This window comes from Cinclus cinclus, chromosome 6, assembly GCF_963662255.1.
Source record: "Cinclus cinclus chromosome 6, bCinCin1.1, whole genome shotgun sequence".
Classification (NCBI taxonomy): Eukaryota; Metazoa; Chordata; class Aves; order Passeriformes; family Cinclidae; genus Cinclus; species Cinclus cinclus.
This window is the reverse complement of record NC_085051.1, coordinates 41,202,100-41,217,660: the sequence shown is the minus strand read 5'-3', so window position 1 is coordinate 41,217,660 and position 15,561 is coordinate 41,202,100. Positions and strand designations below refer to the sequence as shown.

At 42.6% G+C, this 15,561-nt stretch overlaps 1 protein-coding gene across 8 annotated transcripts in view; it reads right to left on the bottom strand.

Annotated features, from left to right (window-relative positions):
* ADCK1 (aarF domain containing kinase 1) overlaps positions 1–15,561 on the bottom strand; it is a 71,175-nt gene that overhangs the window by 45,466 nt on the left and 10,148 nt on the right. The gene's annotated exons all lie outside the window — the stretch shown is intronic.

Genomic DNA, 15,561 nt, shown 5'->3' with positions numbered 1-15,561 from the left:
TTCTTAGCATGTGAATTAAAATGAGAAGAAAACCAGAGATACCACCCCAGAAACTTACAGGAACTCAGAAGAAGAGTCTGTTAAAAATCAAAATTACACATCTCTCATTGGCAGTGAGGAGGGCAGTATGTGGGGCAGTCCTTTATCTTTCTCACCTCACTTTGATACGCACAAGGGGAATTACATCCCTCCAGTCCAGTCAGGTCTTGGGTCTAACTGCTTACATTGCCAACAGCCTGCAATGACAGTCATTTGAGCAACTAAGTGTTAGAAGGCTTACCAACTGTGCTCACAGTGGCCAAAATGCAACTACCAAATTAAAAAGCCCATTGCCAACTACTTCCCTGGTCTGTATTTCAGGTCTTAATGGCTCATTTTGCTCCTCAAGAATACACCAGCCACCATATCCTTCAGTGACAATGATTTATACTCACTTTATTACTGTCACTAGAAAAGCCTCCTGCCAAGGACACAGCTATATTGAATAATATTTAATGAGCTTCATGTAAGTTTATCCTGATACATCAATAAAACCTAAGCAGATCAATAACAAAAAATAACTGTGCACCCATCTCCTGTTAATGCCTGACACCAATCTGCATGAAGTCTCCTCATTCATCTGGCTTCTGCATCAGAAGTCACTGAAGGTCAAATCCTGCCCTCATCTGCACAAGATCCTGTAGTGATGGACTCCACCAAATGCCTTGAAGTACATGACAAAAAGGAACAATACAGCAAACATTCATGAACACCACATACACCCACACCATTCAGTAGTTATCTCTGCTCTCTGAGCAAAGCAGTGCTGTGTCATATCAAGGGACAGGCTGTGTCTTGCATTTGGGAATGTGTCAGGGGCAGACTGAGTGCTGAGCTGCAAGTGCATAAAACACAGGCTTAGGGGAGTGTGAGGAGAAAGCCAAATGTGCAAGTCTTGCCCTCAGTGTGAGACTTGACAGTTTGATGCACACATGCTCACACGCATGTACACATGCATTTTCCTAGGTGGGCATATATGGGTAAGTGTTACTCATGCTGGATGAGTGGGCTTCCCCCAGCATACTGCCAGCTCAAAAACACTCACATATATATAGGCTGCAAATAACACCCATGAGTATGCCTCAGGTCTCCCACATCATTCTCCTGCATTTTACACAACAGCTTTGACGCTTCTGCTGTATCAAGCCTCTGCTTTGGCTCTTTCCCTGCTCTCCTTCCCTATGTGCAGCAAGGACAAAAGCAGGCCAAAAGGGAACAAGGAAAGGAAGCTATAACAAAAGATGAGAGAGCAAGAAAACTAGGGTGGGAATAACAGGATAAAAGATAAAGGGAGAGAGGGAGCCAGTGCAGCTGGGTTGTTTGTCACAGCACCAGGAGTGCAGCCCATGACAGCAAAACAGCTTTTTTGCAGCTCCAACAGTCACCCTCTACCCACTGCCTCCAGCTGTGGAGGAAAATCCCTGCCAGCAGTGAAGGAGAGTGGTGGCCAGCCACACACCTCAAGGTGTTGGGGAGCCATAGCCAAGGCACTGGCAGGAAACAGGTGCAAGGCTCTTTAGATATATGTTCCAAGAAACCCACTGAGCTCCCAGCATTGAGCTCAGGCCAGCACAGGGGCCTGTGATCTTCCATACACAGCAGGAGCCCATCAAATGACTCCAGGCTGCAACATAAGCAAGGCAGAGCAGCAGCAACCTGGGGCTGTAGTGCAATGCTGGGTGTCAGGCCAAGCAGCCAGCTCAGGGCAGAGGTGCTGGCTCCAGTGCATTACTCACACCACATGGATTCCCAAGGGAGATGGAAAAAACAGGCTGGAAAACTCATGTAGCTAAAAATGCAACTGGTTGTAGACACACTGGCATACAGGTTGTATCTTCACATCTGGGTTACCACTGGGTGGTGGCAATAGCCCCTCTATCCTCTAGCACAAGGCGAGAGGAAATTTTTGCCTTCACAGATTTATCCACACTGTTCACAAGCTGTTTGGCCTCATGGATGCAGCAGTCCTGGAAAAGAGGGTTCTTACAGAGGGCTCCAGGAACAAAACAGAACAAAACCCTCTGCAACATATCCTCCACAATGCTCTCAAACTGGCTTGGCTTAAACTCCTGAGACATAGATGCCCTGTCTGGCTAGCTGGACCAGGGAATTCCAGCTCCTGCACTTCTAGAGAGACAAAATGACCAAGCAACTTGTCTCAAAGTAAATCCGTATCCCTACATCTTACAAAACTCCAGTCTGCACTAGAGGCAGAAGTACTGTGAGCATGAAGCAGGACTGTGAATGCAGCTTCCAAGGACTCTTATGAGCCAGATCAATTTTTTTAGCAGAAAACTTTCCTAATGATCTCTATTATTTTCTTGGGTCTCCCCAAGATAGGTCACAGTCCAGATGCAGCACTCGTTTCTCTGACAGACTACATTCCCCTAATAATAGACAAAGTAAGAGCGTCACATTCCTGCTACAGTGTCCAGTAGTGGTGGCCCACTTTTCTGTTCCACCTTGAAGAAAATGCAAGGTAAATAGAAATCCCTGAATGGCTCAGAAATTTTCTTCAAGATTCTCTTTGTTGCCCAGGAAATACTTTGAAGACTGTTTTTATCAGAGGAAAGAGCTGGAAACAACACCTAGTTTTACATAGGTATGCATCATCCCTAGGAGCACACTACAAAGAAAGGATGCATTTCATGTATCAAGGAATATCAAGAATAAAATTCCATCAGAAAGCCCTTCAGTTCACAAATGCTGTCTGTGTACACAGCTCTTTACTCACTCCACAGAGGCATCTCTTTCTGTCTCAAATTCTTTCTCCAAATTTCAGCAGGACAAATTCTACATTGGCCCACATGATATCAGACTCCTCTGCTTTACCTAAACCCTGGTAAAACTGGGATTAACACTGATTATTAAAACTATGAAAGTAACAACTCTTAGGTGTGGAGAGAAGGCATCTCTGGGATGAAGCACATGCTCAGCAAACAGAGCTGCAAAGGGATATCTTTTAATTTATGCCTGACGTACAAGCAGACCTAGCTTCTCAAGTAATTTGGTTGCTTTTGAAGTAGCCTTTACTCACACAGATTACCCGCAAAGAACTGCTCTTCAGAGCATCAGATGTTCAGCTGTCATAAACTGACAGGTGCTAATCTGGTCTTAAAAATAAAGGAATTCATTTAGAAGAAAATAAATACTTAGACTAAAATTTACCAGCAGTTTTTGATATCAGTGACAGACCTGGTGGCAAAAGTGCTCAGAAAGGCCACTGAAGATGGTAAAGTGGTGGAAGGAACTTCTCATACGGAATCCCTCAGAAAAGATACCCCAGCTCTGCAGGGCATACTCTTAGCTGGCAAAATGTGAAGTGAGGATTAGGAATGCAGAGAGAACAGCCTGCCCATCACTGCTTACAATAGAGATACACTCTCCAAGACAGTATTTCAAGAAAGGTGTCACCAGAAAACACCTGGAAAACTTTAATCATATAAAAATTAGAGATTAATTCAAAAAGTACCCAAGATGCTAATACCCATAATAAAAAGGAATCTCATATTAAAATTGTTAACTTGCAAAGGACTGAAAGGGAATAAATGTTGCCCAGTTTTTAAGAAAAATCTAGACTAATCTTGAAAACTATTTTCCAGCAAGCTTTAATTCTTTTTCAACTAAATTAGTTGAGACAATAATTACCAAGAATACTAAAAATCATCTAGCTAAATGTGATATGACTGATAAAAAGCCAACAGGGATTTTGAGGGGAAAAAAAATCATTTTTCACCAGTCCACCAAAATACTGTGAGCTTGTTAATACAATAGCTAACAGAAAAGAGGTATTAGAAAAAGAGGTATTTACTGGGACTTTCAAATGGCTTTCAATAAATATCCTTACAAAGACGAAAAGGAAAACTCAGTAATTAATTGAGATACAAAAACATCACTTGCTCATTTTATCCCATTCCCAGCTCAGAAAGCTCCCAGCACTACAGACAGCAGCAATGGAAGACACTCCAATTAGGATAAGGCTGCAACATTTAGTGCTGTTCTCACCAGAGTTTCATTTCAACCTGCTCTGAGCACTTTTAGACCAGACAATCCTGCAGAAGCCTTGTCTATCTTAGGACCTGCAATTCATTGTTACTTCCAGGGAGAATGAACTAGTACTGGAAACATGATGAAAAGGGGAAGAGGTCCAGGAAGTGCTCAGAAGGCAGAAGGAGCTCTCTGCTATAAAATAATTGACCTTCATTACTATCAAAAACAAACAGCAAAGTGTCCCATTATACTCGTTCTTACACCAAAGTTTAATTTTCCTGCTAGTGATCTGGCAAAGGAGAGAATAGTGCAGCGACAAAAATTCTATGAGATGTAAGAGCTATTATTCACTACAGTGGAAAAATAAGCCCTGCCAAGTCCCTACCAGTGACAGGTGAAAAATCAATACAACAAGAGATCTCACCCTCAGCATAGATGGCTGCAAGGTTACACATAATGGGAGACGCAGTCTGTCCTCCCCGCACACACTGCTGGGCTCTCAGTTAACTGGAACCATCCAACACTTGCATCACATTCTTGGGGATGGCTCAGCCTGCTCAATGAACAGAGTGAGTCAGGAAAATAAATTAAAAAAAAAAAAAACCAACTATTTGACTGTGATAAAAAATATGAAAATATTAAAAATATCAAAACGCTGTTGTATAAATTGAATACACAACCGCACCCCGGATTCTAGACATCCTATCACAAAAAAGAGGTAGATAAATAAAAAAGAACAGAGGGAAATATGACCATGTCATATAGAAGAGTCTATTAAAAAAGAGATTTGAAATGTTAGGAGACTAGATTACAGAGTTGGTGCATAAGAGCAAAAAGATGTATGCAATAATGAAAAAAAAAAGCTCCCATTCCTATTTCCAACTATCAAAAACCCACAAATAATAGGGCATTCCACAAAACAACAACCATTTTAAGGTTGTTTTTTTTTTTTACATCCCATTTTGCAGAACACAGAATTAACCAGTGGCATGCACTGTCAGAGGATAAAAAGCCAAGAGCTTAATGGAATTCAGAAAGGTTTTAGATATTTATGATAAAACAACCATACTTGATTTTATATGGAGCTTTTCATCTCTAAAAGTGCTTTTACAAAGCTCTTTACAAAACTAAGGATTGCTATTCTCCATTTTACAGACTCATAAGAACATTACAGGTAATAAAATGTCTAAACGGATTTAAACACTATTGCTCAAAGCATCAAGACAAAAATTACCCTACTGTCTGGCCACAATGACAGAATGCAAACAGGGTGCATTATTAAAACCTCTAGAGAACCTATCTGGTGTACCCAGCTCCCAAATGCTGGTTAAATCTTCTGCTGAGGTCAACCTGTTTCCAAGAGTCTTACTTATTCACTAAATTACCTGCCATTTGAAGGACTTGTGACATTGGTGATGAACTCTTGCTTTCTTTCCACAGAACAAAAGAACTGCTGCTTATAGTCTTTCATGTTAAGCCTTTGGGATGCTGGGAAGAAACTTGTGGCACACAGGGGGTGGAAGCATCCCAAACATACATGTTGTCTGCCATCCTGGACAAGAACACTCTTCCAGAAACGCCTGCAGTGGGAGACTGGACTGGAAGAGCCAGGCTGTCGTTTGGACTCCCTACAGAGGGAAAAGAGGATGTCATCACCTCTGTGGTGGGTATCCCCAAAAACACAGTTGGGTAGGAAGAAAAGACATGTCAGAGAACATAGGAAACAAATCTGATCATAGTCCTTTTCCACCCCCGATAATGACAGGGCCATATGCACAGGACTAGTAAAACTGTAGAAACAGCTTTACATAACCACAAAGACAAAAAGCACAAACCAGAGAAAAATGAAAAGATGCCAACTTCAATTTAACACAATGAGAAACTGGAATCAGTGGCCATGCCAAAAGATCTGTAAAGATGCTTAGGAAGGATACAGCTACTGGTAATGTGAATAGGGTACTTGGGTGCTTTAAAAACAGCAATACAAAACATAGAACCCACTTCAGTGACAGTGTAGTTCTGTCTAAGGGGCTGTTATCTCCTCTCTCAACTAATCTAAATAAGCATACAGTAAATATAAACTACTACAGCCTTCAGTGATGCTAGGAGCCTGGTAATCAAACTGACTGGCAGCAAGGGTGCTGCAGGAAGACACACAACTCTAAATGGAATTGTTATTACCTGCTTTTTGTATTATCTTTCCTACTTACCTTTTACAAAAGCTCATTCCTAGGCACACTAGCTATTTGCCATTCAAATGCTTCCTTATACCAATACTAACTGATCATATTGCCAATGATGGATAGACCACACCTTTTGAACTGGAATAAGTCCTGGTGCAATGTGCCTCACTACCTAATAATTTGATATTTGTGTGAGTTATGTATAACTTAACAAGAACCTTCAGAAATTCTGGCACAACAGTTGGTTGCCAGTGGGACAGAAAGGAAGAAAGAGAGCTTTATAGTTTGGAAAGTATTAAGGATGGAGATGATCCCCCTGACTAAAGCAGAACTTCTTAGCTTCCCAGTTTCATAAACACAGAAACAAGGAGTCACACAACTAGCAGGATGGCCAGGAAACTCGGTACTAATGGAATACAGACAGTAGGCCTACAGGCAGCTGAAATCTGGTGTTGGTGATGTGCCCTTGCATCAGCAGTGCTACAGATAGCTGAAAATTAAAGCAAATATATTTCATAATTCATGCAAAATTTCCCTGGAGATCATAACAGACTCTTTGAAACCTAGGCCAACACATTTTACACTGAACAGATATGCAAGCTCACACCCTGAGAGCCATCAGGACTCTGAATTTCCACATGCAAGTGCACCCAAGTGCTGACATCCCACCCGTGCCACACATACTCCCAAACCTTCCTGCTAAAACCCCTATTCACAGTTTGGTTCGTAGAGGTGACTGACGGCTGGCCGAGCAGCAAACCACTAGTGTGAGATTCCACTTGGTCCAGGAAACATTTTTGCACTAGGCTGAGGCCCACGTCTTTGGTCAGTCATTCCCTGAGCTGCTCTGGAGAGTAGGAAGCAGTGTTTCTGAACTGCAGGCCAAAGCACCAGCAGTCACCTTGCTGAACCCTGCCCTTGCTGCCTGGTGCAGGCACAACCAGCACTGATCACCTGCTTGTGTTCCATCTTCATTTTACTCCAAGCTCGGTCATTTGTGCTCTGATTATCTCTCATTACTGACGACCTTGCTGTAATGAGTTTTAATCTGCCTCGTATTAATTAGAAACATTTTCATTAGCCAGCTCAATTTTAGGTAAATAGCTAATAGAAGCAACTGAGCTGCAATTAGTTATCTGTGGGGCAGTTCAGGATAAAAATCAGAAGAGAGCAGCTGTTTTCCCTCTAGACACTTCTGTGATACAATGCACTGTTCTATGTAAGTCTCCTGAGTCAGGAAAACAGGGAGCACAGGGAAGGGCTGGTCAGAGACGAAGGGAAAATAACATGCTAAAATAACTGGGCTGTAGAACTTCTGTGCCTAGCAGGAATCTGAAAGTCAAGATGAGTTCTCTACACCCACAGACTTTACCTCCGGTGAACGAGGCTCTGCTCTTGAGGCTGTTTTACTCTGCGATTATTCAAGAGGCCCTTCACACAGGCTCTCTTGTGGGGAATGTACATTATTGTCAATGGTTACTTACACACGAGGATAAGATCAAATCTGCCCAAGACAGAAAGATCAGAACCATGTATACACAAACATACAGTACTTGCAAAGACAGCAGGTTCATAAAAGTGCATTCAGTGCCATGCTGGCCTGATAGCTGATATACAAATAGATCTGTCCTGTGCTTCATTGCAGAGAACCCAAGGAGGATAGAAAGTAATTCAACAGCATGTCTGCAGAAGGCACAGAGACATTCACAGAAGCCACGATGAAATGAGGCACATGTCTTGATCCATTGATCACAGAGCCTGCAGCTCCACGGAGGCAGGTGAAATGATAATTTTGACACAGCACCTCTCAAAATCTGGCTAACAAAACTAATTCACTTCAGCTTGGATCAAACCACGTGGGATGCCAGTGAAAGCAAGCTGAGTACTGTAAAGACATCACCTTATTTACTAAACATTGTGTTTAGCTGGGGGGGGAGGCTCTCACACCTTCCTATCAGTCCTAGGAAGTCCTGTTTCATTTCCTGTTTTCAGTTGCTGTAAGCAACAGTATCAACCAAGATACATTACACTCAGAAGTGTTCCTTAAACAGAAGCTGCTGACACAATCTGCAGAAACTGCATGCTATTGACAGAACAGCAAAGAGATGACGTTGTGCAATAAAAATTACTTGAAGGGAGAACACTCCCCAGACAGCTAATTCCATGTAAGAAGACTGTGGAAAGGCAGTAGCATGGGAAGTGAGGGCTGGTCTTGGACCATGGGGAGGATGGAGGGAAGAGAGTAAATAAGGCCGTGGTAGCAATTAGCTATCACTGAAGCTCATACAGATTTGGCTACACTTTCAAAGCTAAGTGAAGAATCCCAGATCTCTAAGAATGGAGAATTCACAGCCTCTTCCCTGAGTTCCACACTCCATCCTGCAATACAATAGAGCCGGAAAAGCCATGAACTCCACAGGAAGCCGCAACATGCAGAAGACAGACTGAAAAGCACACTGGAAGGTAAGTTTTATAAGAATGGATGGCCCAAGCACCACTGAGAAAGCTCATCTAGTTCAGCTGAGGATCCAGACAGGGTAGCTTCACAGTCTGCTCTCCTACTGTGGGTGTGCAGAAAAGTAGGAAGCACAGAGGCAGCTGCTGCAGCTGGAGGGGAGAAATCATCACATCCACTTTGTCAGCGCTGAAGAATCTGGGCTGGCATTTTTCTCTTCCCAACAGTCAAATCCCACCCTACCAGCTGCACGTCACAGCTGACCTCCAGTCAGGACGTATCTGAGTCAACATCAGGCAATTAAATCGTGCAACAGCAGCTTCTCCCCCTTGTACATATGTAACTTCTCTCCTGGCAGGTCACTCCAACAGCCAGGGGAGCAGAGCATGCCAGCTCCCTCTCTTACAGCCATGCAGACACACACCAGCATTCACCTTGGTGACAGACCCCAGAAATAGGGGTTTTTATTGCAGCGTCTCTAAAGAGAATACAGCCCCTTACCAAACTGACAGAGGCAGATTCCTCCCCCTTCTTTAATCTGAAAAGCTCTGACCCTTAAAGTACAGACCTCTTCCCACAGGAACAGGATGCCTGAAGAGGAAAGAGACACTAACACATGAAATACCTACAAGTGATTAAATTGGATTGACGAGGAAGTCAGGAAAGATAACAACCATAGGATTACACTGTCAATTCCAAAAAACTGCAGTGACTGTCATAGCACCACATCCAACAGAGAAAGTGGCTGCAGTGCCAATAAGTCATCACCAATTGCAAAGTGCGGTTCTACGTTCAAAAAAGTGTCTATGTTAAAAAAAATTTAAAAACCACAAGGAATGTCCCTCTGTTACTCAGCAGGTCTGTTCCCTTCTGGGTATCCATCAGAGTTGCTGACTTCAGTGAAAAAAAAAAATACATATATAACTCCAGCTTTTTCATCTAGTTGACACCACAGAGCTCCACACCAAGAAAGGCAGCTAGTGTTTATTAGCATCCCATCAATGTCACCAACCAGTATGGGAGACTGAGCTGGTGTCTATTCTGATTCATACACAACAGATTTGTTAAATTGCAATTAGAAAGTCCAGTCCTTTCTTGCAGCCGCTCCTGTGCTTTCTCATTGAAAACAACAGGTTTCTCCAGGTATCAGTGGAAGCAGAATTTGGATAAAACTGGCTTATGTGGGTGCCACTGATTAGCATTTGGTCTACTGAATCCTTATGGCTGCTAGGAACACAAGGAAAAGAGAGAACCTATATTGACTATGAGAGTGCCATTTTAAAATAGCATGAGATAGCAATTTAATGAAGCAAAGCACAAATATCTGACATGGCACCAAACTAAGATGAACAAAAGGAGAACCCAGGTGAGGCCATGTTATGCAGAGTAGGTTACTGTTGCTCCCACAAAAAGCAGAAGGAATTACTTCCAGCAGTACCAGAGGCAATTGCCTTTACTGCAGCTGGTATCACAATGAACAATATGGTACATGCCTGCCCTGCACTTGGCTGTGACTCACCAAAATTGTGAAGGGAATAAAACTGAGCTCATCTTTATATAAAACTACATATTCAATATTTTTCCATCAACAGACTAGTCAAAGATAGACAATGTCTAACCTTGGCTAGAAGGCATAGTAAACTCAAGACAAAAGATATTGGTGCAAAACCTGACAGAACAATAACACTGACAAAGTATCAGATCTTGCTGGCCAAGTAGAACCACTGTGTATGTTCCCAAAGACAACATCTGCAGGGCAAAAAAAAAAAAACGGACATTAAAGAATTTGCACAACACAAAATGGACATAAAGCAAAGAAATTAAAACACACACTAATAATCCAAAACTAATACTATCTATGACTTCCAGCCTCAAATATTTAATATTAATGCATTTACATACTCCACACAGAGATCCCATGATGAATGAAGTTACAGTGAAACTGGGAGTTGATGCCAGCTGGCAGAAGATAGAAAATTACATAAACACTGTCTCGATGCAGTCTCTGGAAAAGAACGGAGCTTCCTGTTTTCATGGCATGAATGGGGACTGTGCAATGACTACCTCTGAAGATTTGCTCCTTTTCTGGACAGAGTGCTGCAGGGACAAACACTTGGCTGAAGATGGTAAGAGGGGACTCAGTCCCAGCTACAGAGATCATTTGATCTGTAGTTGCCTGACATCTTGAGGGAGATACAAAGGCAAAGCTGAGAACGTGAACAGACCTCTTCCAGGAGCTTCTTCAAACCTACATGGTTTCTATTTTGAAGTCTATAATTGGCTCCCTCTTAATTGTTTGCTCATCAGCACCTGGGATTCACTAGCACTCCATAGTAGCCAGTCAGCCATGAGATACATACCTAACTGCCTCTTTGAAAGCACAGTTACCAAATCTACATGGATTGCTGTCCAAACTATTCATACACTGCATGAGCATTTAAACACAGCAGTGAGAAATACAGGTATTTCAAAGTCCTCCTCTAAGCATTAACAGAATGGATCAGTCACAAGGAGGCAAGGTGCCTCAATCCCCTCTACTACAGGAAAGCAGACATGTTTGGGCCACATCACATTTCCCAGAGAGCATACCATAAGAATAATTTGGAGCAGGTAGTCTGCAGCTTCCAGGGGGACACAAGCATACTGGCCACTTGGAACTCAACCAGCACATTAACTTGGCCTCCTTGACACAGAAAACCCTTACTGGCAATAAAGCAGTCCAGATAATGACTTAGTGTCTTGTTCTAAAATCCATAAAATTCACAAGTCCAGAATTCTTCACTTCAAGCCTTCATGATGCTGCTCAACCATGACCCAGATAGAAGACGTTGGTCCAATACAAACCATGAAGACCTCCCCTCCATATGGGAATGCCTCCACCCTAGTAATTTTGGCACATAATGCTGGGAAACTGAAAGCTCAATAAAAGCAAGCTTGGAAACCCATTCTATACTCTAGTCCTAGTTTTTCAAATTCTCCCATCTCCAAGAAAAAAATCTGTTGGCTTACAGAGGAGCATGTGTTTCTAGTAGTTATATGGGAGCTGTTAAATTTTACTACTCAGTTGCCTGAAAGAAAAAAACAAAATCCCCTCTGTTGGACAATTATAATCTGTCATAACGAGATTCTTCATAATTAGTTTGTCCCTAACTGTTGCTTTGTAATGGTAGCAAGAGGATATTTCAGGAATGGCAATTACTTCCGGTGTCAAAATGATGAGGAAAACAAATGTTCAACCATCAACAAAATGCAACGCCTTTTCCACTCCCACCTGATGGTGGGTGACAGCATTGCACATCAGAATTACAGTGTGGGTAATTAGTAGGCATGTTGCTACTGAGAATTAATTTTTCCTCTTGAGAAGAAATTTGTTGAGCAATGCAGGTGAAAGGAGGGGCATCTGTCACCAGGATGGGGGTCCTGTGGGTAAATGGTCTTACCAATACATAGCTTTTTTAACTTACTACACATATGTCCAATAATTATAAGCAGTGAACACTATTTAAAGGAACTTTCCTTTATTAGCTACACATACATCCCACAGTTTCTAAGATTATGCAAAAAGACAGAGTTTGACCTCTTTATTGTTACTTCAGTTAAACTTAGTACCCTTCAAACAAAATTCACGTCTACACTAGTCGCTTCCCTCCATCTATACTAATAGTAAATATAGTGAGTTTCTAGGCTATTTGTAAATGGAAGAGTTCCTCAGGCAGTGAGCTTGTTGGATTTCAGCATATTGTGGAACATGACATCTGACTGTCTCTGGAGTGAGATTTACAGGAATGAAATTAAGGCACATACACTGTGGAGCTCGTCTTCTCAGATGAGGACCAAGTTGAGGACCTTCTCAGTTGAGGACCAGCCAAAGCTGGGAATCCTATTCCAGAGAGGGACTGGGAAGGGGAAACCTGTTGGTCTGGCTGCCATTGACACAAGGGTACAAAGCCACAGCCTTGGAGAGCTGTCCTGCCTAGGTTCAGCAGTGTATCCTCACAGCACCTGGGTCTCAGTTCTCAGCAAATTAGGATTGTGGCAAGTCTTTCCCACATGAGTTACCAAGCAATGCAAGGCCAGGTGGGGTAAAATCTGCCATCAAGGCAGAGGCCAGGGAGGTGGCAGCCAGGGCTGAGGCATCAGTGGGCAGAGGTAAGGGCAGAGCTGGAGCAGACAGGAAGCTGATTCAAGTCTGGTACAGGATGGCAGTAGAAGTGAACAGAGAGCTCAGCTGCTTAGGGCCAGTGTGTGTGCATGCATTCAGATAGAGATACCCCAGGAGAGATGCATGCATTTTACTCAGTACTTAACCACATTACCAAACACTTGCTACCCTAAAATCAAAACATAGGTTTAAAAGAATCAAGCATTACCCTCACTTCTGGTACAGATCCAGTCCACTTTGGGAAGAGTGGAAGTCAAGGAATATTATAGATGATACAACCCTGCCAGTCAGGGGAGCAGGAACTGGTATTGCTCTTGGGAGCCCCTCACATGCATTACATTGAAGTCACGTCTTGTCTTCAAGCACACAGCCTGGTCCTGTAGTACCAGGTCAGAGTGAAGAAAGTGCAACTCCAGCTAACAGTCTTGCTATTTCTCAATCCCCATCACTCAGGAGTCATCATCCAAATTTAACATTCACCAGTCAAGGATCACCATACTCCATAATGGCACAGAATAACTCTCAATTCGGACTGACACAGCAAAAACAGCTTACTGCAAGAAATAAAAGCAGCGATGTTGTCCTGGAGAGGAAGAAGAGAGACAGAACAGGTGATACCAGGGCATTGCAGAGATGAAACAGCTCCTGCTGAGCCCTGGAAATGCCCAGATGTGCTGCCTCACTGTGAATGCAAAGGAAAGGGCCCGAGGGAGAAAAGCTTATCTTCCCTACTTCTCCTCACACAACAGTCCTACGATAAACAAAGCCTGCTGCCCTTCAGCAGTTCTGTGAAAAACAACCCGTGTTCAGAAAATCCCTACAATAACAAACAGGCCACACAGTTACAGAGTTCACAGGCAACTCAAAATGAGTACATTTACAAACAAAGACTGCACAGGCAGTAAAGACATTTTAAGAGACGGGTTTTTTGAAAAGCAATTCTGCTAGTGACCTTTTCAGTGAATTTACCTCTAAATTCAGCAAAACTGGAAACATAGTAAATAGATTCAGGCTTGGCAGAAGGCATTTCATAAAATACTGGGCAGGTTCATATATGTGCAAGCTTACATGCAAATTATTTGTTAAAGTGGAGCTCAGAACAGAGTGGAGGCGTTATAAAGACGACCCTTTTTTATCTGCTGGTTGTGGCCCTCTTCTATGTCACGTTAGCTCAGTACATTGACAAAAACATGTTGTTACTGGTGTCAGACCTGCCAAAATGATGCTACTGCAGAGGAAGGAGCAGCAAGCTGCTCTGAATGGTGCACCATCAGCAAAACTTGCAGCCACTGAGACAGAACGCCCAAGCCAAAAAAGATACAAGTAAACAAGAAACCCAACAAAAATAAAGACACCCCAAGCCTGCTCTACAGGACCAAACCTAGGCTTAACAAGTGTAGCAGTGATTGTGATTACCATCTTGGATTAACTCTTCCAAAGCCATCTTTGAACCTTTGACTCTGTTCAAAAAATGCCTACTTTACTGTAAGGACTCCCACCTGAACAAACTGGCATACCTCTACAGGCAAACAAATGAGCCTGTCAAGATGTACAAAAATGCACATTTCTAGGAAGGGCACCTGAACATTAGTAAATAAAGCAATGGGTAGCTTTAAAACGTCACATTGAACAATACTTTTTTGGTTTATTCCTAGAACTAAATCATCAACTACTCTAGTTCAAGAGAAACATGGCTTCATTTCTTCCTAGTCCACACAGTTTCCTCAGGTCTGACAGAGTCCTGCCTGGCCCTGGGACACCAGATGGAAGAACACAATAGTTCCTTTCAGAGACACCTTTCACTCAAGTATGCAAACAACGTAGTACCCACATACGTTAAAAGAATTTGCCTGGAACCCAGTAAGATGCCTCCCACATTGCACAAATAAGTCCAGAGGAGTGTTTGCAAGACACCACCCACCACAGCAATTCCCTCACCACCGACATAAGGGGTTAAATGAAGACAGGTGAGGCAAATGTGAGCGGCCCTCCAGCACATTCTTTTATCAGATCCACTTTGGTGACAATGTGATAAGGTCACTGATTTAGCAGTGCAAATCTACAATATTTAGTCCTGCTCTGAAATTCCAACCTGGACTGATACACAAAACTGATACATCCTCTGCATGCCACCTATTCTCTTCACCCCTGGTTTTACATATGATTTGTACTCCTAATTTGGAGTCTTTCAAGACAGTATTTCACTGCAAGATAACTACAAGAACCTTAGAAAAGGGAACAGAATCCACAATATGGGTCTTGCTAAGGACTCAAAGGGCAAGCAGAACAACACTTCAGACGTCCACTTTGACATTTCAAGTATATGTCTCTATCCACAAACGAAACTTTAAGGCATCTATTTTTCCTAGTCTCAGATAAGATTACTTTTACTCACAAGCCAGCAATCTTCCTGTTCTTAGAACAGATTAAGAACCAGCTACCTGTCAGTTCTACTGATTTTACACGTGGCCTCCAACAACTATATGGACCATTCCCTTAAAAGTTGGACTCAATTACCCTTGTGGGTCCCTTCCAACTCGGAATATTCTGCTTCTGTGTTCCCTGAACCATATAAACTGGTCAGGAGTTTGAGGCTACACAGCCCTTCATTAAGAAAACATCCCTATCAGAGCCTGATCCAATGTCAATGGGATCAGTGTTAAGTCACTTACAGTGGCACCCTAAGCAATTTCTGCTTTTTTTCTCCTTCCCTCTTTACACAGACCTTCATA